The sequence below is a fragment of the Hetaerina americana genome, unplaced genomic scaffold (genome assembly GCF_022747635.1).
Source record: "Hetaerina americana unplaced genomic scaffold, ioHetAmer1.1.p SCAF_6, whole genome shotgun sequence".
Taxonomy (NCBI): Eukaryota; Metazoa; Arthropoda; class Insecta; order Odonata; family Calopterygidae; genus Hetaerina; species Hetaerina americana.
This window is the reverse complement of record NW_027287205.1, coordinates 35,568,454-35,590,695: the sequence shown is the minus strand read 5'-3', so window position 1 is coordinate 35,590,695 and position 22,242 is coordinate 35,568,454. Positions and strand designations below refer to the sequence as shown.

At 39.7% G+C, this 22,242-nt stretch overlaps 2 non-coding genes across 2 annotated transcripts; one reads left to right on the top strand and one right to left on the bottom strand.

Moving 5' to 3' along the window:
* Positions 1-9,926: 9,926 nt before the first annotated feature.
* On the top strand, positions 9,927-9,999 carry TRNAR-UCU (transfer RNA arginine (anticodon UCU)). Its single transcript has one exon. It is a non-coding gene; the product is annotated as a tRNA-Arg (tRNA).
* A 6,711-nt stretch (positions 10,000-16,710) lies between these two features.
* Positions 16,711-16,783, bottom strand: TRNAR-UCU (transfer RNA arginine (anticodon UCU)). Its single transcript has one exon. It is a non-coding gene; the product is annotated as a tRNA-Arg (tRNA).
* Between the last annotated feature and the right edge of the window lie 5,459 nt (positions 16,784-22,242).

The window sequence follows — 22,242 nt, the reverse complement described above, 5'->3', positions numbered from 1 at the left end:
TGTTCTTGACCAAAATGGTCGTGCAAAAGAGCTTTTATAAATAGGAGAGAATTGATGCCAGCAACGTTAATCTAAATATACACAATGTACCGCAAGCCGTCGCAAGAACCTGAGGCAGGGGGTATTAGGCCACCATTCTACGTACATTCACTCTATTTCCTCATATCACCTGGCACTCCGCGATCCACCAAAAACCGCGTAGTAATGGGGCGACCGAAGGCCAATCATGCAGAGTTCTTACATATATTACAAGTATAAAACGGTTAGCAGCTATTCCTATGCCTAGTCAAAGAGGACAAGACAATGTGTTGAAAGAGGGCAGGCACATATGCTATTCAGAAACTTATTACCAGTTAGCATTCTACGCATTCCGAGCGGTAAATTCACAAATACAGGGAACGGCAACATATCTACCTTTTTCAAACGCAAAACGCTTCCAAATAAGGAATTTATGTACAATAGGTTTCGCCATAAATATATATTTATCTACACCTCGCCTGGCGCAAGGGCGCACGGCGAGGGGCATTGGGACTCCAGAATTAGATAGTGCTTTGTGGGTATTAAATCTCGTAAACCCCTATTTTCGACAGCGAGTGCCAATTATTTTCTTGAATGTTCCCCCTTTTATTCTTGCCGCAAATAGTTTACGGAAAAAATGCATACTTAAATCTATCAGTTCGACAATCTAACCCTTGAACGTTAAGTAAGGAGATCAAGAAAAGGCTCGTCAAAACATTAATGTGGAGGGAGTGTGGTTTTGAACGGCGTAGAAATATTATCAATAAGGCAAGATAATAGACGTAGATTTGAGATTTGTGATGTGTGCATGTGGAGAAGGATGAAGAAGGTGAAGTGGACAGAAAGGAAAACAAATAAAGTTCTGGGCAGAGTGGGGATTTTTGGTAGAAATCTAAATGAAGCAGGAAATATTCAGTGCGTTTTGATTGGCTATGGGATTTTGAAAGTTGTGATAGAAAAGAGAAGGTTGGGCAAGCGAGGTAGGAACAAGAATAGGATAAGTATGTTGGACTGAATGGAGGAGGAAGTTGGTGGAATCGGAGTGGAACACGCTTTGGTGCGCGATTTCAGACTGTGTTTTTGGTTAAGAGCGGGAGGAAAGAAATTTTGTACAATTGATTTGCCCATCCAAAATCTAACTAATAAGTAAAATACGTACATAATAGTAGGAATCAACAGTAGAATATTTTACAATTACTTCCTCTATCTTCCCCCATCATGCTTACTCTCCTCTCGCACTAATTTTTAATAAATCTACCACATGTTTCTCTTAACCATTTCAAATTCCTCTATTAACGGAAGCACGTCCTAAAACAGTGTGTTTATCATGGTAACTCTTGAAATTGTAAGGGGTTGCAAATAAATATACACGATGGAATTATTTTGTGTCGTTATGTATATTGGATAATACGTCAATTTTATCTATTCGTGTGCTCTGCATTGCTTGCAAAGTAAGCAATAGAATCCAATATACATTCGCTTTAAAAAACTCTGCGTCATTAAACTTTTGGTTGGGAAATGCAATGCGATGGTTGAAGAGAGGTGCTATTTCGCTGTGAAGAGGCCACCTTTGGAATACGCCGCAAATGATATCCTTGGGATAAATATTTGATAAAAGAATTAGTTAAATTTCAGCGAGAATTCATCATAGTCTTCAAAACCTTTTACGAATATACGAGGAATATGACAGGTTTTAGAGGAATTAAGCCGGCAGCCTCTAGAGACATGAAGAGAACGAGCGAGAATTTAAGATAAGGTCATGACACATGAGTTTAACTATGGAACAAAGGGCACCAATACGGCCCCATAATATTTGGGGATGCTAATATTTGAATTACAAGTGAGGAAAAGAATACACGTTACGTATAAATGTGATACATTCGTTGATACATATTTAAATATGTTAGTTGCCAGTATATATGAGCAACGTGTAAGTTAAAATGGGTTTTGCACGAATATACATGAATGCATCTGTGTGGGTGTGAAGCAGTATGCTTTTGTTTGTTTTGATTGTGTTTACATTCGGTTATACGGGTGGTATCCAAACAACCCCCATCCCCTCGGCAACATAAGAGGTAATGTGTGGAGGTAGATGTACAATCATGTTTATGCAAATTGTATTTAGGCTCTTTGAGAAGTAAGTATTTCAGGATTCACTTGTGCGTTTAATTGTAGACATGTCCACGTATTCAATGCTGCAGCAAACCACGTTTTTGTATGAACTGGCGGCGTAGCGTGTTGATGCGGTATATGATGAAATTTGACTCCGTTTTATAATATGGTTACGAAAAACACTTATCTTTTGAATCATTAATAATGAAAATAAATTAGTGGGAAATGTTTTATTTAGTGATAACATTGTGGATCGCATGGTAAAATATGCGTGTTTATAGCATATGTCAAGCGAGGAATATTGTTAACGGTTGTGGTATTTTTCACAATTGCAGAAAAGATTATATACGATTATTCGATAATCGTAAATTATCTTTTCGTGTTTACGTACTTTGAAAGTGAGAAATTAATAAGAAAAGTCTCTCAAACGATAACTCTGGAAATGTATTAATAGCTCCATAGCTCGATGACAAGAGCAGCATATTTCAGTATTCGAGAACTTATTCGGTGTTCTCAAACATCAGTGTGCCAAAGTATCAATGCTACTGTGGTTTGGTTTACAGTGAATCATAGAGTTAATATTCAGCGTAACTTTCTCTCCGCCTATCATTTCTATTCTTAGGGGTCGACTGCTCTCTCAAGACACCCACTCATGCGTGAACTTTCACTCTAGTCGCCTTGAATATTTAATAAGTTGCAGAAGGAGGGTGAGCCTGTATCTGTTTGAGTGGGCTACCGCGCTGTTAAGTCCACCACTCCACACTCTCTCGCTTGTCCCTAGAGAACTTCGCGCGAGTTTTAAGTCAGTTTTAGGCCCGATCAATTCAAGAATGCAAAATCCAGAGTTGGTGACCACTTTCTCGTCTCTCGCGCTCTCCGAAGTAATTTCCGACTTCCTCCAACTTACAGGCGACTCTTTTCCCAACTCCCCTTATCTTCGCAACCCAGGCTTTCAACCCCTTCCGCAACCCCGTTCCCTTCTCCCCTCGCACATTAATTCCTTCGTCAGTCCAATGTCTCCACTCCCACTTTCCCCTCCATGCTCAATTCAAAATTTGCGTCATCTGACCTCGGTAGATCTCCCTCCCTCTCCTCATGGCCCAATCTGATTTTTTTGCTTCATCTAACCAACCCCTTTAGGTTAGTATTGAGCATTGTTATGCCGTAGTGAAGTGGAAACTCAGCCGAAGGTAAGCCAGTATCCTCGTTGGGTTATCTGCCACTTTTTCTATTAGCAGTAAGTTCAAAGAAGGTCTTGGGCTATCAGCTTTGTCTACGCGAGCAACCTTGACCATGATTTGGGCAGGGGTAACATTAATGGCATAAATGTTTTTCATTCTCGAAGTAAGTAAGCGTCAAGGGTATACTGGATGATTGACGTTGTGTTTTTAATGTATTACGGGAATTTCGATTATTTGGAAGGAATTTTATACATTCGTCCATATCAATCTTATCATGAGCCGCGTTGGTCCAGAGGTAGAGCGTTGGACTACTGACCGAAGGGCCAGGGTTTCATTCCCGGTCACGCCTTTCTGGGCACCCTCAGCTCCACCCAAGCTTTCTCATTTTTCGGTTACTAGATCATCCTGGGAAACCATAGCCGGCACTGCCCCCCCCCCCAACCTTATGTGTGAATTTCATCCGCCGTCAGGCTTAGTAATGGGCAAATTCTACCATCACCTACCAAACTGACCTTCGGATTGATTACTGCGTATATTTTTATCAATGTTATCCCCTTTAAAGTAAGATGTTATAAACTTAACCCAGTGCTTTTTCCACTCCTCGAAACACTTCTGGAATACGATCTCTGGTAAAGATTTTAGCTCATTCAGCGATGCGTTTTCAATCCCATCCATTCTCGTAAAAACACGGATCTTTAAGGTACTCTTTATTTTTGGGAACATAAAAAAGTAACATGGAGCCGTGTCTGGTGATTGTGGAGGTTGGTACATCATTACAGTGCTGTTTCTGGCCAAAAGCTCACTAGAAAATGATGAGCGGTGTGTGAGTCGGTGCATTATCTTGCTGGAAAAGCCATGAATTGTTTCGCCTCAAACCCGGACGTTTTATTCTGTTTGCTTCACGCAAACGGCGTTCAAATTATCATCTTTATTGATCGCTTGACCTTGTGGCGATAACTATGCCGTGAACTAAGCGAAATTACAAATTCCCGTTGCTTATAGAAAACACCTCTTGTGCTGGTGGGAGCCCCTTGATTCACGATTAGAGCAGGTAAAACTTCGAACTTTCAGAGAGGGGCAAGTCAGTTTTTTTGCGACACTGGTAGAGATATAATATCCACGAATCACATTTTTAGATTGAACCACCGCACTGAGTCGGAATAGATGCAAAGAAACCGTCGCCGACAGATTTGTTAAAAATTGTTATGATAAGAACACAAGTGTGACAGTTCTTTTAGGGGATTTGGGCTGGAAACCACTTGAAGTACGGAGAGAACAAGCGAGGCTTAGACTTTAACAAAGGTTCAGAACAAACGAGTTTAACTATAACACTGAAGGAATTATAATGGCCCCACATTACTTAGGTAGATTAGACCACAAAGACAAAATTAGGGAGATAGATTCCAGTACAGATAGATACAAATACTCATTCTTTCCCCGAACGATCAGAAATCATAATAGTAAGACACCGAAGTCACTTTAGAAATATTAAAAACATTGAATTTCCCAGTCGGAACAAAATTAAACATTGCAAAAATACCAGGTATATTTGTAGGTGCATGTGTATGTTAGTTGGTAGTTTGAGTGTTTGCATGTATGTGGGGTGTAAGTGTTCTTGCATGAATGTATGCCATGTTTTTTTTGTGTATGTATGAATTTGTGGCTTTTGCATGCGGTTTTTTTTTCTTTTCTAAATTACGGCTGGTGTCCTAACACCCACCGCACACCCCCTTGCGCCGGCTTGCGGAGTATTAAGTAGATGTTGATGTAGATGTAGAAATACCCCGCCATTTACAAAGAAGTCATGCCGCGTGGGTTGCAAGCACCAGGTGGAAATTGTGAGAGAGTGAGAGGATGGTTAAGGGGTGAAGCATGGGAGAAAAATGCCCACTAAAAATTCCTGAAAAGGAAAAGCATGGTAGCGCAAGCATATTTACATGATGGACTTTCTTTTAGAATCTATTTTTACTCAAATTACCTTCATCATTTGGTACATTTCCAGTGTTGCGTATTTTAATGAAGAAAATGCAGTACCTAATTTCAGTGAAACTTCAAGTATGTTGTCTGTGGATGAATTCTTTGATTTTATGGGAAATTTGTGCTTTGGCAACTGCCATCCTTTGGAAGTGATTCTTTACTGATCTTTTTTTGCTGAATATTGTACTATTCCCTCATAAAACTTTGATTTTGATTTCAGCTATGATTTGTAAATACGATATTGAAATATTAAGGTGGTATATGTGCAATGTACCTTTCTTCATAATCATATCTCTATTTTCATCGTTACTTTATCGATGTAAAATTTATAATTCAGTCCAAAGCAGAAATATTTGGCATGAAATAAATTTCTCCGCAGATTTGATTCAGAATACATTTATCAAAAACATGATTGTTGTCTATTTCAATTCATCGCTCATTTCGAATGTAGAGCCCATAGGGCCACTATCAAAATGTAAGTGTAAAAAACTAGTGGCAAGAAAGAGTCATTTTGATGATATTTGCCTAAAAACTAAATGCTTGCTCCTTGAGTATGTGATGTTTTACATTTATTGAGGGCAGGAAATCCTTCACTGGAGAAATATTCTACCTCTTCCAAAAATATATTCGATACTCTTCAATAGGAAATACAAAAATGACGTTAAATTTATATTTCTGGTAATCGTTTGGAAAAGGAAACTGTATCGAGGGAGTTGCGAAGGAAACAACCAAAAGTGCATTTTATTGACAAATTTATATACAAGATACCCTACCAAATGGTCCATGACGTCAGTTGAGGGGGAATGCAACTTCCATGTTCCTTAGTATTTTCGCCAGTGCCTAATCATTTGTAACTTAGCATTTCCTTTTGTGGATTTGTCGAGAATAGTTCAAAGGAAAGTAGCATGTTTGAATCCCCATCTCTCTCTTATTTTCGGACAAATATCTGCCCTGTTTTGTGATTAACTGGGGGGCTGAGTTATATTTTCAGTAGCGAAGATTATTATTATATTAAGGTATTATTATTATTGGCATTCTACCGTTAGGGGTAGACTTGGATGGAAATCCACAAACACATTTCAAAAGCCTCCAAATCTACGACCATCGTCTTGCTTCAACCATATTTCCCTTTCAGAGCAAAACTGCGGTCCGTGCCTAAGTTTTAACGAGACCTTTGTTACAATCCTAAATCAGCGATTAGTTTAAATACAAAAAATCCGCACCCAAACAGACATACATATATTAAAAAATTTCTTATGCTATATAGACGTTGAAATTGGCGTTTACTACTCAATTTATAGAGTTATTGAGCTGGTGGGTCTAGGAGAAGGAGGGATGTCTGGTCAATGTGGTGGGGTCGATGACACACACATAGATATTCAGGCCCATTCCTTCGCCCAATTTCATTCCATCACCCTTGGCTTGCTTCATGGACGATGTAGTCGGAGTACCCGCAGCCTCGCTTACCAGGGGCAAGGTTATATCGGGCCAGCTCGCGTTATATGCTGGCCCCATTCGACATCTCCGTAGGAGGAGTTGGGTCGAAGAGATGTGTTGAGCACAAAAGAGGAGGCGAAGTGAGAGACAAGCCAGGAAGATAAGGGAAGCAACGTGGTGTGTAATGCTCTTAGCAAAAGGTTAGGTGTTGACGGGGATGGGAGAGTGGTGAATGTCAAACCCCCTTCCCCACTCGACCCCACTCTGCATTCCCCAAGAGTTCTATTCCTCATCCCCTTCACGGAGTGAAGCACTCGCGGACCCTTTCAGAAGCCTTTGTCGAAACAAAAGAGCGCTCGCTCTAGAACATACGGGCGGACGCATTCCTCTCCTTGCACTGCGAGGCAGATGGATGCTGCGGTTTAGGTGCGCCGTATAAGCTTTTGTTTCGGGGCAGGGGAAGGTACAGGACGAGGTTGAAAAATGATTACGGTAAGACGGAAAAATGGGTTGGTTGTGTCCCGGTGATGTGGCAATTGGGATGCGCTGGCGGGAGTTGAAATCGAAACCCTGCTCATAGTAAGAAAGATTTTTTTTGTGGGCAAGCGTAATCGGAAAATTCTGTCTCGTTTGAATCAACAAAATACCCTACAAGCCGTCGCGAGTGTGTGTGGTGGTGAATCGCCAGCCATGTATGCGTAATCATTACATTTCTACACTGATATTAGTTCGATCATCCTCTCGAACAAAGTTGGTCTCCATGAAAGAAGATACTGATATGCAAAAACACTCAGTAGCAGGAAATAATGTTATGAAAATGTTAAAATGAATTTATGATGCCGAAAAAATATTTACATCAACATGTTTTTTTGTGGATGTATAAATTTGTGGTTTTTGCATGCGGTTTTTTTTCTTTTCTAAATTACGGGTGGTGTCCTAACACCCCCCCACCACACGCCCTTGCATCGGCTTGCTGGATATTAAGTAGATGTAGAGTACCCCGCAAGCCGCCGCAACGGCGTGTGGCGGGGGGTGTTAGGTCACCACCCGTAAAAGGGAACAAAACCACACGCAAAATCAACACATACGTGAAAAACTATACCCACAGTGGCGTATAAGTTCAAGTAAAAATCATTTCAATTTACACACATGCGAATACATATACTATCAACTGACAAATTACAATTTAGGATGCAGTAAATAATTTATCCAAAAATTTGCAATCTAGAATTTGAAAAGTAAGAAGCCGAAATTCCACTATCACATGGACAGGCAACATTCAACGATATACTCGTATATACCATCAATTCTAATTATCTCCTACGCGAATGCTGTCATCTGTTTTGATCTCTAATGTTCCGAGGAAAAAACGACATTTTAAATTTATCCGTTCTAATGTCTATCTCCCTGATTTTACGTTCGTGATCTCAGCTACCATAGTCGGGACCTGCAATATGTCTTTAACATACTCAGATAAGAGACCCGCCTCATATTTACGCGGTAAAGTTATCCTGTAATACCTACTGTACCTACGGTCAACTAGTGGCTCCCATCCTAATTCTTCAAGTCTCTTGACACTACTACTTTGTTCATGACAACTTTTCATAAACCTAGCTGCTCTACCTGGTATTCGATCTAGTTCCGAAAATAAGATGCCCTCTATGGACGCTGTGACAGTTTATCGTAAAACTAATCCTCATAAACCCATTTCAATATTTTTTGTTAGTATTTATCGTATGAATGTTAATTCCTTTATTATTATTTCCACATACTAATGATTTTAAGTAGATCGTACCCACTCATTCTCTTTTCCAAATAACCTCTCTCTCATTTGTACGTCTGTCACATGCACGAACAAATCTCTCACCTGCACGACTACATCAATATACAGGCGCAGTGAGTAATCCATAAAATTACTCGTAAATATTTTTAATTTTTTCCCCACGTCTGTTATTTCAATTCCAGTTACCAATCCCTCTCATATTCCCCGCCACACGCCCCTTCGGCGGATAGCAGGTTGCAGAGGCCGACCTGTATTTTTTCCTTGCGAACGCTTATTATCTCCGATGTCCTAAGGTGGAGTGGTTATGACCATTTTCTTACCGAACTCACTTTTAGACTATGAATTTTAAGATTTATGCGGGAGATGTTGACTGCTCGTAGGGCTAGTTAAGACAGAGCATTGCGTTTTTACGTCTTTCAATACCCTGCATCCTGTATATAAATTCACTAACGACCATTATCTTCTTGCAAATTCAACTTATTTTTGTAACTGCCTAAGAAAAGAAACATGGAGGAACGATGATTTATGCTGGCCAAAGGAATTCCAAACACGAGATTTCTCCATTGAATAATCGATGTACCATTCAATCAGTATTTCTGACGATTCCTCGATTACCCTTGCACGTGGCATTGCTGTTTTCACGTCGGCGTTGGATCGATAGAAAAGCAACACTCCTATTTTTTCCTGGTCCCTCTTAATTATTGAACATCTATGAATTTTGACACCCAAAAAAATCGTTCATTGCAATTGAAGTGAGTGGCATCGCGTGAAAAACACAGCGCACACTAATGATCATAAATCTCAGAAATGGTTATCTCTGGATTGCTGTTAATTTTAACAGCAGTAAACATCTACGAATGCATCTACACAATATCCTAAAAGCTAGCACAATGGTGAGTGGCGGAAGTTGTTAGGTTACCAGCCATGCATGCACAACCGTTAATGTTTAACGTCTCTCCATTTAAATTAGGTTTGTTTATTGAGTAAAAAGGCTAGCCACCGCTAAATTTCCAATTCTTATACAATCAGACGCAACGTCATATCCTTCATGAAACTATTCTTCATAACCGCAACATTTCTGCACCCCGTTCAGTATGCCTATTTTTTACAGGCTATACCTCGCTTACCCAGAATTCTTTATCGAAGTCTCCAGCATTCCATCTCCCACAAAAATACTCTGTACCCCTCTGCTTATATTACCTAATTTGGATTTATTCCATTGATCCTGTCACCTACCCTAAAATGTTAAGATCATTCTGGATTATTTCCTTTCCGACCATTCAACTTTTTCATCTTCCATGCTCGCACTTCCCTCTTAAGCCTGCGAACTACGCTTATCACTATTCCTGCACTGCCAAGTTTCCGAGACGGACGAAACTACGATTTTGGGGTGGTAGAAGCGCCTGCTGACAAAGAGGGTCCCTGTGGCGCAGAGGATAGCGCGTTGGACTTCTAATCCAAAGGTCGTGGGTTCGATCCCCATCAGGGATGTAATGTTTTACTTAAGTCGGGCGAGGCGAGCTGTACTGTCCATGAGTTTAGGGTAAAAATAATTTTGATAAATATGCGGCGCTGAATTACCTTAATGCTTTTATCGAAATTTCCTGGAGTCTTTAACTTCGCACTTTTCTTCGGGATAGTCGGTACTGGGCCGTAAAATCGGCAAAAAATGGCCTATCGGTACTCTTCAGAAAATGCTGGGAAGTACAGTGTTGCTAAAAACTGCTGACCCTTCTCCAGGATAGCTGTTTTTGGCCAGGTAGGGGCCCGAAGGGCTAGGTCCTGCAAGCTGCCGCAAGGGCGAGTGGCGGGGGTGCTGGGAAACTATCCGTAAAATCGAATGCAAATACATGCTAAACAAATAAAAACATTCTATTGCACACCGGTGCAGATCTGTCATACAATGCTTATTTGCTTCCATATTAACTTATTTTATTCCTGTCCTGTACAATTTTTTTAACTTGCAAAAATACATATGCATACTTCAAATACATATGCAAGCAACAAGCAACGTACGCAAACACTTTCACCATGAATTCACTAAATGTTAACGAAGCAGTTCATGGATGTATTTGAATATATTTTCACTAATATAAAGAAACAGTAGTGCAGAACACCTAAAAACATGAATGCCTACCAATGTAACATAATGATTGATGATTGAATACGTCATTAAATTTTGCTATTTAAGGAAATACTTGTATATGATAGTCCAGAGGTTAGAGCATTGGACTATTGAGCAAAGGGCCGGGGTTTGCTCCTGGGGTCACCATTGCCCCATTGGCCTCATGCAGGCTGTTTGATTTTTCTGGTTCCAGATCTTTCTGGCAAACAACAGGAAGCACAGGGAAAGGAACTGCCCCCCATTATCAACCTGCTTATTTGTAAATTTCTTACGTTACGACGTTTTTGCTATGCAACACGTCTTTTTCAGTGGTCGAATCTACCAATATTCGTGGATTGTTTAATAATTCCTTAGACGATTCTAAATATATCGCTTGAATAATCGGAAAAATTTTGCTTTTATTTAGCCTCATCTACAACTAGACCGCTCTTAAAGTTTCGGATATACTTATCTTACGCGGGGTTTCATTTTCATAGTCGATTGAAGCAACAGTATTTTGTTTACTTAGAAAAATGAAAATAAATGAGTTTCGTGCGGTGATTAAACACTAGTATTTGAAAAGGTTAACACCATAAATGATCAAATATTCGAGTTGGTTGAAGTTCATGGCATGTATGCGTCTGTATTTACGAGAGTTTAAAATTGGATAAATGAGTTTAAACGTGGCCGTACCGTCTACTACTGATTAAAATCGTTCGGGACTACCAGTGGAAGTTATTTCCTCTGAAACGATTGACAAAATCTTCGAAATTGTTTTGAGTGATCCACGAATCCAGGTTTGAGAAATAAATGAGGTCACATGTATATCAAAAGGTAGTACAGTTTTGCACGAGAAATTGAGTGCGAGAAAAATCTCGGCAAGTTGGGTGCCGCGTTTGCTCGCAGTGGGGAGTAAACGAAATCGCGTGGTCAATTGAGAGGATGGTTTGGCGCATCTCTTTTGCAATACTGACACATTTTTGCGTCGATACATAACTCTGGACGAAATATGGATACACAACTTCACTCCAAATACTAAGGAAAAGTTGAAACAGTCGGTTTATAAAGGCGAAGCCAGTGAAATCGACCGTGAGCCGTGAGATGTACGTGGAATCATTTAAATCTGCTACTTTCAAAAGGGAAAAGCAATAATTAGAGAGTGTCAAGTGCCAATATTTGCATCGTTTGAGTGAAGAGATTAATTAAAACCGTCCTTATATTGCAAAAAATAAAATTCTCTTCCATTAAGAGAATTCACGGGTGCACACTTGCGCAGTTTAAACGGAGAATATTAAAATTAAAGTTCGAGTGAATACATCATCCCCATTTTTATCAAATTTGGAATCCAGTGACATTTTTTTGATTTTCAAATGAAAAAACGGCTCAGCGGAAAATAATTCACGTCGAAATAGGAGGCCATCGCTAACACAGATAGCTATTTGGAGAATCCTCCGAATTGGTACTCAATGAACCGCTTTGAATAGCTGGAGAAACGCTGGAAAAAGTGTATCAAACTAAAGAGGAGATTATTTTAAAAAATATTTGCCAAAATAATTGGTTTTTCCATTTTTTCTCAAGTAATATTTGAGCGACTCGCGGATGTAAAATTTGGAGGACGTAGTTGGCGTATTTTCTAAAGAGGAAATCACAATTAGTACTAGGCTGTAGGGGGAGCTATCTGTTTGGAAGGGCATGTTGAGGCAGAGATAGGGTAGGCGTAGGATTGCATGTGGGCGAATGGACGTTTCCATGCATCCGGTGTTTCCTTGCGTTTTCGCATTGCCGTCATAACCCGTTTGTAGTAGTGCCGGGAGGAAATAGAACACGATGATGACTTATACGCTGTGTGCCTTGATTGGATATGAACAAATGACGGCGTCGGTTTCCTCTCGCATCCGTCGCCGAAACCTGAGATGAAAGTTGAGGGATCGGAAACTCCTTCGTCGCCGAAACCTACCCAGCGGTCATCCGCGTGCTGATTGGCTGTGCAGCCTGCGGCGCCACCAATGGCCTGAACGGGGAGGAAACGGAGTATTGAGTTATAAGAGCGGTGGATAATCCAAGATACATACGTATATACGTACTACGTATATGCGGATATACTTACTACAGATATACGTACTTGTATATACGTCTATACTATACCCGGTGAGTCGCTGAAAGGGCGTGTGAGGGGTTGGGGTGGCAAGGAGTTCCTTTCACGGTACTTCTGTGGTTATAGTTTCCCAGGAAGATCTGGTACCCGAAAAATCGCACAGCTTGGTGGAGATGAGGGAGCCCAGAGGACTACTACATCTACATCCAAACAACACCACGCAAGCTGCTGCAAGGGTGAATGGCGGGGGTTGCTAGGTCGCCGTCTGTACAACGGATTAAAATCACATGCAAAACAAACCAAATCATGCCATTTCACGCACGAAGAGGCGTGCGTATACATTCATGCTAAAGCCATTTTAACTCACGCACATGCGAATGCATGTACTAGAAACTAACATACACAAGAGCATGAACCTGTAAATATACCTTATGCCTACGTAGCGTTTAATCTTTTAGTTACAGATAAATCGAATGCCTTTACTATTTCTATAATGACTTTGATGTCTTACTATTACGATTTCTGATTTTCTGGAGAAAGAACGAATACTTGTATCTATCTGCAAGGGAGACTTTCTCCCTTATCTATTTTTTGTGGGCTACTCTACTTAAAACAAATAGTATGGGGCCGTAATAATTCCTTTTGTGTCATTGTTAAACTTTTTTGTTCTGAACATTACCAAATTTTTTATTCTCACCTGTAATCTTCGCATCGAAAGCGGCACCCAGCCTAATTCCTCTAAAAGGCCTGTCACACATGTCCTCTTATCGGAGCAATTTTGAACGAATCTAGAGGATTTTATCTTTATACTTTATCTAATTATTTTAGCAACATTTTCTCCCATGGATTCCAAATGCGGCCTAACCAAAGTGAAATAATACCTCTTTGAAATTTCACATTACACTTCTTCACCGCTCGTTCAATTAAACCGAGATACTTTAAGGCGAACTCAAATATTCTCTTCATATGTACTCCCCTTGAAGGCGTGGTACTGACAACCCTCACAAGTTTAACTTGATCGGCCGTAGTTAGCACTGATCCCTCTGTTTCATAATTTATGCCCTATTCATCAATTTCCTTTACTCTAAAATTTCAAAACTACGCCTTTGCTTATGTGACGTACTAATTCCATTCCTTACACCAATCCGATGTTATGTCTAAATCCCTAGAGAGCTGCTTGCAATTCACTCGGGTCCTTGTATCCTTATGTACCACCTTTTCGTCCGCATTTCATCTAAGATTGCTACAAATACCTGAGCTTAAGTCGTTAATGTATATTAGGAATGGTAGCGGCCACATAACAGGTCCCCGAAGGACCCAAGAAGTTATTTCTATCCCTGGTGAGCACATACCATCGATGACGACTATTTCTATTTCGATATGACAAGAAGTCCCTCATCCAATTTATTAGTTTCTCATTGATATTATAGCGTTTAAGTTTGTGTTGCAATTTATTGTGCGGGACTTTGTCGAAGACTTTCTTGAAATCTTAATATACTGCAAAGAATAGTGCTGTTTCCTCCTGATCTGAGTATATCGTGAATAAAGGCTCAGTTATGTTTCGCAAGATCTACTCTTTTTAAATTTTCCTGGCTTGTATCGACTTAGTTTCTTCCTACTATCGAGATATCTCATAACTTCATTGGCAGTAATGTACATGAGATCGATGTTGAAGAAATGGTTTATTACTTCTAGCATTTTTGTGGTTTTAGCCCCCTTATAGTGGACAATAACAAAATGATTCGTAAATATCTACAAGAATATTCCTCTTGGTATTTTTATTGTACCTTGGAACCCATCGCTAGGGTATTTGGCAAGGAGTGTTAGCACACCTGACTACTTTTGATCCAAAATACTTTCCTCCCTTAGCACGGTCGGATAACGTTCTGATCCCTTATCTTACGAGAAAGAATCTTTAATTTATCGATTCAACAAGTAATCTCTCTAATTTTACTAACATGATCTCTCCTACTGTGGTACTATGGGGCTAAAAATACATTTTTAACATCATTGCTAAAAAGACATCCATCCAGTTAATGCAAGAGATTCAATCTGTAATTTAGCCATCACTCCGTGATTGATTCCAACCTAGCTCCTCTAATAATCTAGATGCGCTGCTCAATTTATCGTAGGGACGCTTAACAAATCTAGCTCGTCTACGTGGAACGTGACCTAATTTGCTAATCAACCAAGCTTCATAAGGGTCCCATGTACTAGTTGCATGTTCTAAATGTGGACTAACGAGCGAAAGGTAACATTGCTCTTTAACCTTCTCGTCACATTTACCCAATACTCTAACAAATTCTAATTTTTAGTTAGCTTGTCCTCATACTCCCCGTAAATGTTTCACTCAGGAGAGGTCGTGAGTGAGAGTAACACTCAAGTATTTAATCGAGTTTACACTTTCCATTTCGGTGTTTTTGATGCAGTAGGCGTGCGGGAGGGAATCGCTCTTTTCCCAAAAATTCATCATTAAGCACTTTTTCAAGTTTAATTCTATTGGCCAAGTGTCGTACCAACGTTGTACAGCAAATACGTCATCTCCTAAAGCTACTTTATCCTCAGGACTATGGGATCTGTGTAAAACACTGCGTCGTTGGTAAATACCATTACTGTATCCTACTATTAAAAATTGTGTTCGAAACGAATCATGAATGCCTAAATTGTGTTCAAGTCCCTCATTTTCGGTTTAATTTTGCACTTACCTGGGGTTGAAATTTCATCGAAAGATATCTTATACGTATAAAGATTTTTGGGTGACTTATCGTCCTTCTATGATATTTGAATGGGCATTAAAAAGAAGATTCAATTTTATTCTAATATATTGGGTATACATACAAGATGAATCTTTCATTTAACTTCCCCTAAGTCTGAAGGAAATGTAATGCTTGCCTAAGTGCTATTGATCGAGGTGCCTTTTTCTGGCGTGAGGAGAAACAGTGGGGGGCCAGTGACGTGTATCCGACCGCCTTCATGCATATTCATATATGTATGTGCATGTTTGCAACTTTCCAGCCTTTACGTTTGACTGGGCACTGTTTATATCTCTGAGCTGTGAATTGGGGGTGAATTTTTGTTGGTACCTCGCCACAACAAGCCCAATGACAGGTGAAAGTACCGTGTCCATTTGCAAAATGGGTTCCTTTGTCCCCATCGTCTGTGAGATAGTGAAACTTGATTAATGACTTGGGTTATAAATAAATTGGCGTGCATGACGTGCAGGCGCATATACATGTATGCATCTGCGTATGTGGGAGGGAGATATAGAGGTATTCTAAACGAGGCCTAACTAGCAAAGGATTACGGACATATTACGAACTGCTATTCCGCTCTATGATCTCTTCATTGTTTAATGAAAAACTAATCGCACAATAAAGTTATGATGTGTTTCATGTACAGGGTACGTTCCGAAAGTAATGAAATTGAATTTCCCCATTGCGCTCCCATTGGTCAACCTCCATCACCTGATGATGATGCCTTGGAACGAAACCATGGTTTTGAAAAGTACAAAGTCCAATGGAAATTGCAAAGTTAGTCATCATTCACCTACTGTTAAATAGGAAGCAAAGGCATGTTGTTATAATAGTCGAAAAGAATGTAAATAAATGGATACAGTACTCAACCCAATAGTAACAGTTACCCAATATTCTTAATTAAATAAATAAATAACTCCAATAGCCGTAAACAGTTTTACCTTTCTAAACAAAGTACAAATGAGATTAGCTGGCTAACGCCACAAGTCAAGGATTGGGTAAAAGGTATAAAGGAAAGGGGTAAGAAAGGTGTAAAAGGCTCACTTCGACTTGTGTTGTCGTGACGATTAACCTTCAATACGCTGAAGAGGTCTACTTTGTGGCGAAATACGCGTATTCGTATTTACCTTTCTTATCATTTTCAATTTCATTTTTCAAAAATTTCATATTTTATCAATATCATTTTGCTTTTTGCACACAGTAGGAGAGGACGGAGAAGTAGTCTTGGAATGGAAGTAGAAAAAATGTTTCATCCCTGGTGGGGTTCGAACCCACGACCTTTGGATTAGAAGTCCAACGCGCTATCCTCTGCGCCACAGGGACGATGTTATAATTGAGTGAAAAATGTTATAATAATATTAGAAAATGTCTAATTTATCATGACTATTCCTTCGATCTATTATTATCCTATCCATGGTTTCCCTAAACTTCTCTTCTTCATAATAGTTAGCACTGTGGAATATGATTCGATATCATCCCAGGCATAATTCCGTTTGGCGCATTTTTTGGCATTACCTAAAGCAGATATTTGCCCTTTAGTGGAGACGATTGTCGATTGGAACAAGAGAAAGTTTTAGGTCATTTTGATCGGCGATGAGATTTTGAATACTATGATAGAGGGGAGAATGTTAGGTAAGCTCCGTAGAGGAAGGAAATAGGTGCGAAAAAGATTACGTCGAAACCGAAGTCATATCTAAATAAAGTTCTATGGAGTCACGACGTTATTATTTTTCATTGCAATTTTTTCCCTCAACCGTCAATAGACCCTCGGATCAAAGTGGATCCTATCGCTCTCATGTCGACCCCTGGGGTTCAATATCGATCTATTGGGGGATCTATTCTAGTGTGTTGTAGCCTAAATATCACGCCACATGTGCCAGTTTTTTAGGCCTAGTTCTGACTCTTGGAAGTGTATTTCCTTGAGTATTCTGTAACCTAGCCTGCTAGGCAAGTACATCGGTATTAAGGGCAGGAAGGGACCTCAGTGGAAGGGTAAGTTAGTTTGGGAATCCGGTTTTATTGCTCCAAAACCAAATACTTCGAGAGTCAGGTGATATACCATTGCCTTGCGTCTGGTCGTAACTCTAATGAAAGACGAGGCAAACAATTCTCAGAAGTAATCATTTCTCCACAAAATTCTTAACTGCTACTCCAACTCAATTCCGAGAACTAGAATCGCAAGGAATCGATTGGCGCAGACTCGGGTAAAGGAGAAGGGTTTCATGCTCTAACTGTGACACGCCTAATGACTTAGTTCGCGGTGATTTCTATCCTCGGCTATTAAAATCAACCCTCGGGGTAATTACTTAGGGGCAGTAGCCGAAGACCTATCTTTTTGAAAGCGTATACCTATGAGAAATCGACGGGAAAGTTTTATGAAAAGATTGTGCGGGGATATTTGATGAGACTATGAAGGAAAGACGTTATCTTTCAACAGTTATATTAGTTGCGAGTTAATACGTGGGATTTATACGAGATCGGAATAATTACCCAATTAAACCACGTGTAGGGGAAAACAGCTATATTTGTGAAGAGATGATAAGGTAAAATTATTGGTGTGATCGGATTCTGAGAATGATAGAGCTAGCTGCATTTTACTCGCAGAGCAAACGTTAAACTAGGAACTAAATCTCTTAAATTAAGCAAAAAAATTCCTTTTGTTTTTTAGAATAAACACTTAAATAACTCCGTTGTAAAACTTTATAACAGTTTCTTCAAGACTACCTTCGACTAGGTTACTTATGAGAAATTGATATCGAAGGAATCGAGAAAAAAATAGATATATTTGGTATTCTGAAATGCTAAGAGACGTTCGCCAAAAAGTGACGCATTGGGTCAGGAACTCATGGGTTACCTTTTCAACAAAATGTAGTCGCTGATGGTTTGAGTCCATCAGAGATAGACGCCACTTCAGGAGTGCCAAAAGGAGGAACCCCGGGACCATTCAACTTTCGTTCATTACGTATAGTTTGAAAAGAGCCATCACTCCTCTATTTACGTCTAATTCTATCCTCAGATTAATGGTAAGATTGCAGTCTGCCCTGAAAAAATACTGGCGAAAAAATTTGCTAAATTTTTCCATCATTCTGGAAACACCTATCCAAAATTTTAACGTAATAACCAAAAACATAAGCGTTGTAAAATTTCAAGGGCTTGAAAATTTTAAATTTTAACGTTTAATTTTAAGCAAAATTCTGTTAAAACTTTTAAGTGAAAATAGTTAAATTTTTCAGTATAGTTAAACAGAAAAATAACAGCACACGTCTTTTTATACCAATTTTACCCTGGAATAAAAAATAAATTTATCATCAAAATTCTGTGTTTTTCAAAACTGCCATTTTGAAAAATTGTCCACAATTTGACTGTGTTATCGAATTTCGGAAAACTTATGCCGCACGTTACACACGACGCCACTCGTCCCTCCGGCGGCTGGCGGGATACCGTACTGTGTACACGTACGATGGATGAATAGGGATTGTCGAGGTAGAATATATAACCGCAATTTGCAAAATACCTTCTTTACCGGTGAGGAAAAGACATTAAAACAATGGCCAACGAAGTCTCTCAGGATATACCTTCCTTTTACCACGTATTCTTTATCAACACATCATGATAAATAGACAATTTTTATTAATTAGTATTTCAATGCTAAATTATAGCAGTATGCCGTGCGGGTAAACACAGTTATTTTAAACTTATACGAGATACAAAAGTTACTATCATTCTATTTGGATTCCACTGCTTTGGTATATTTGATATTTACAACTTCTCTCATGATCCCTTTGTTTGTAATTATAAACTTGTAGATAGAGGATTTCCTGGAGTGGAAACAGCCTAGAGCTGCATTTACATGGTACCATGCAGATGCAGGTTAAATTCCAAAGAGCGAGTTTACGAAAATAAAAGTATTGTTTTTCTGTGCAATACGCGTTTGTGGGGCCTTAAACTTCCTCTTTTACCATACACTTCATCCAATCCGTCTGCTTCTCCGTATGAAAAAGTAAGAAATATATTTTCCTACCCGTGGGTGTACGAGATCTCTATAAGAAACTTTTCACATTTTGGTTTAACTGTCTTAATCAATGTGAATACCTACACCATGCAACCGTACCTAGTTAATGATGAAAATAAAAACAAAGGATATCTTTCAGCTATTGTATATTTTCTGACCAATTTAATTGGTATAAAAATACCCTGAGTGTATGCCACGAACAAATGTCACAACTTTAAATCGAAAATAAGAAACGCTTTATTATCCTCAAGTTGAATGGGACCCACCTTTGGATTTGCACAGAGTACTTCTCCTCTTTTTCGAAAAGGAAAAACATTAAGGGAATAGTTTTTCGTCCTGAAACTCCACCAATTCCTCGCTTGCGACACATCACAAATCCATTATTAATTTCATATTCGGTAGGAGGATTTTGGGGAACCCCTAATCCTCTTTCATCGGCCTCCGAGATATAAATCAACCGTTTAATATCCCTCCTCCATTCTTCCGTGCACTCTTTCTCCTCACTCTGGGCCAACGACTCCCCTTACGCCCCACCGAGCACTCCGTTTGTATGGAGGGTGGAGTGCTCGGCTCAGCCTGACCTGAAGAAGGTCTCAGAGAAGGCCGAACGCCTTAACTATCTGAAATGTGAGTGTCCATACACGCGTTATCTATTTTATTTTTCTATTTTATTGTGCCGTCCGAATGTTATATTATTCTTGTGAGTGCTTCTACGTACATCATCTAAATATACATGCGTAAAAAATATATAAAAAAAAATTTTATATCTCATTATTTATTTAGTATGCATTATACATTATTATATATATATATATATATATATATATATATATATATATAATGTTTAACACTTATCACTAGTGGACACAGACAAAAACACACAGAAACAAAAGGAATCATGGCGAAAGTTTCGAGTGATGATTCCCAACCATAATTACACTTACCATTTATTTTTAACAATTCAAACTCTCCTCTAAATAAAATTTTATTTGGCCTCCATGTGGATGGTAGTTTTGAACAAACATTTAATGAAGATCTAAGTCTTCCGGGATTTATCCCGCGTTTGTCCATATTTCTGGGACAATAGTGTCACCGGCGTTGCAGTTGGCATCTTCAGGAAAGAAGTGATTGTTGCTCATTTTGTCCGTCATTTATACCTCTACTCAGAAGCTTTCTGATTAGCCAATTCTTCTCGGACGATCTCGGGTTGTCTTTTCGGGTGATCTCTGATTGTATAATTTTTAATTTGAACTGGGTACTCTCTACTTGGCTGAGCGAGTTATTTGGTTGAAAACGCGCTTCCAGGCGCTGGAAAGCGTGTAACTGTATTCTCTATTGAATTCATTGGATTTATTGTGGATTTCTATGGCTTTCCGCATGAGTCATAGGAGGTTTGCGATTTTATTTTGCGATGAGTTCCTCGTTTTCGAAATTAGTATTTTGGGTCGGTGCGGTCTAGGTGTGCCCTGTGATCGTAGAGAGGCGTAGTTGTCTATTCATCGTTGCTCTCTGAGGTTCCTGTTAACAGCTCTTTGGTACCCTTGAAGTTTATCCAATATAGGACCTTCCACGCCTACATTTCTTGCCATAAACAGGGTGCATTTAAAAGTAATGCAATTATTTTAAAAAAGTAATTTATTGAAAATATTTGCACAAACACTTATAATTCTTCCATGTGCTGTCCTTGGACCTCTACGCATTTTTTACAGCGACTCTGCAATGACCGTTACGCGTCCTGGAAAGCGTCTTCGGGGACCACTCGCAAGGTACTCGTCACGGCTGATTGGATCCCCTCCATGGATGAAAAATGGATTCCTTTCAGGGCTGCCTTAATCCCAGGGAACAAAATAAGTCTGCTGGGGCGACGTCAGGACTATACTGGGGCGACATCAGGGCAGCGTTAGCACCGGTGTTTGGCCAGGAACTCGTGGACTCGTAGCGCTTTGTCGTGATGGAGTGCCAGGAAGCGTAGATGTCTTTTCTCGCTCTAATGACCTTTTTCAGAGTCTTCCCAGGACATCCAGGTAGTTGGCAGTGTTAACAGTCCTTGAGGAACAAACTCCTTTTGGACCACTTCTTTACTGTTGAAAAATACAATGAGCATTGTTTTCACTTTTGATTTGCTCATTCTCACCTTTTTGGGCTTTGGGTCGGTGGGCTACTCAAAGCTTTGGCGTTTTGTTTCTGGGTCGTGCTAAAAAACTCAGGTTTCATCACCAGTGATGACGTTGTCCAAATAGTCAGGTTCATTTTCAATTCGTTGCAAAAGTGCACTTGTAATTTCCACTCGGTTGGTCTTTCGTGACATGGTCGGCGCACAGAGGTTTACAATAATTGACATCCTGCCGCTTCCACAGCTTGGAGAGCACTGAGACCGGTTTCGTGGCAAAGCTTAGCCCCCCCCCCCCACCCACTCCAAGTGGTTTGATCCCACTCCGACCAATAGGAGCGGCGCGGGAAATTTGATTGCATTACTTTTTGAACCCACCCTGCACACCAATTTGCATATTCTTCGGTGGCCGGACCTTAGCCTTAAAGAGGAGTACAGATGTCTTCTTGACACAGTTATGCCGCGTAACTATATTGTGTTTGGCGAGGGTTTTAACCATCTTCTCCATCATTACTGCCACATAAGGGATTACAACGAAGACATCCTTCACAAGTTATACAGACACCTTTATTCCCCGACTCATCTTGAAGTTTGTGAAACTCTATATGTGTTCTGCAACGATCTATCTTTAAGCTCTCAAAACTTCGCAATATTTCCCAT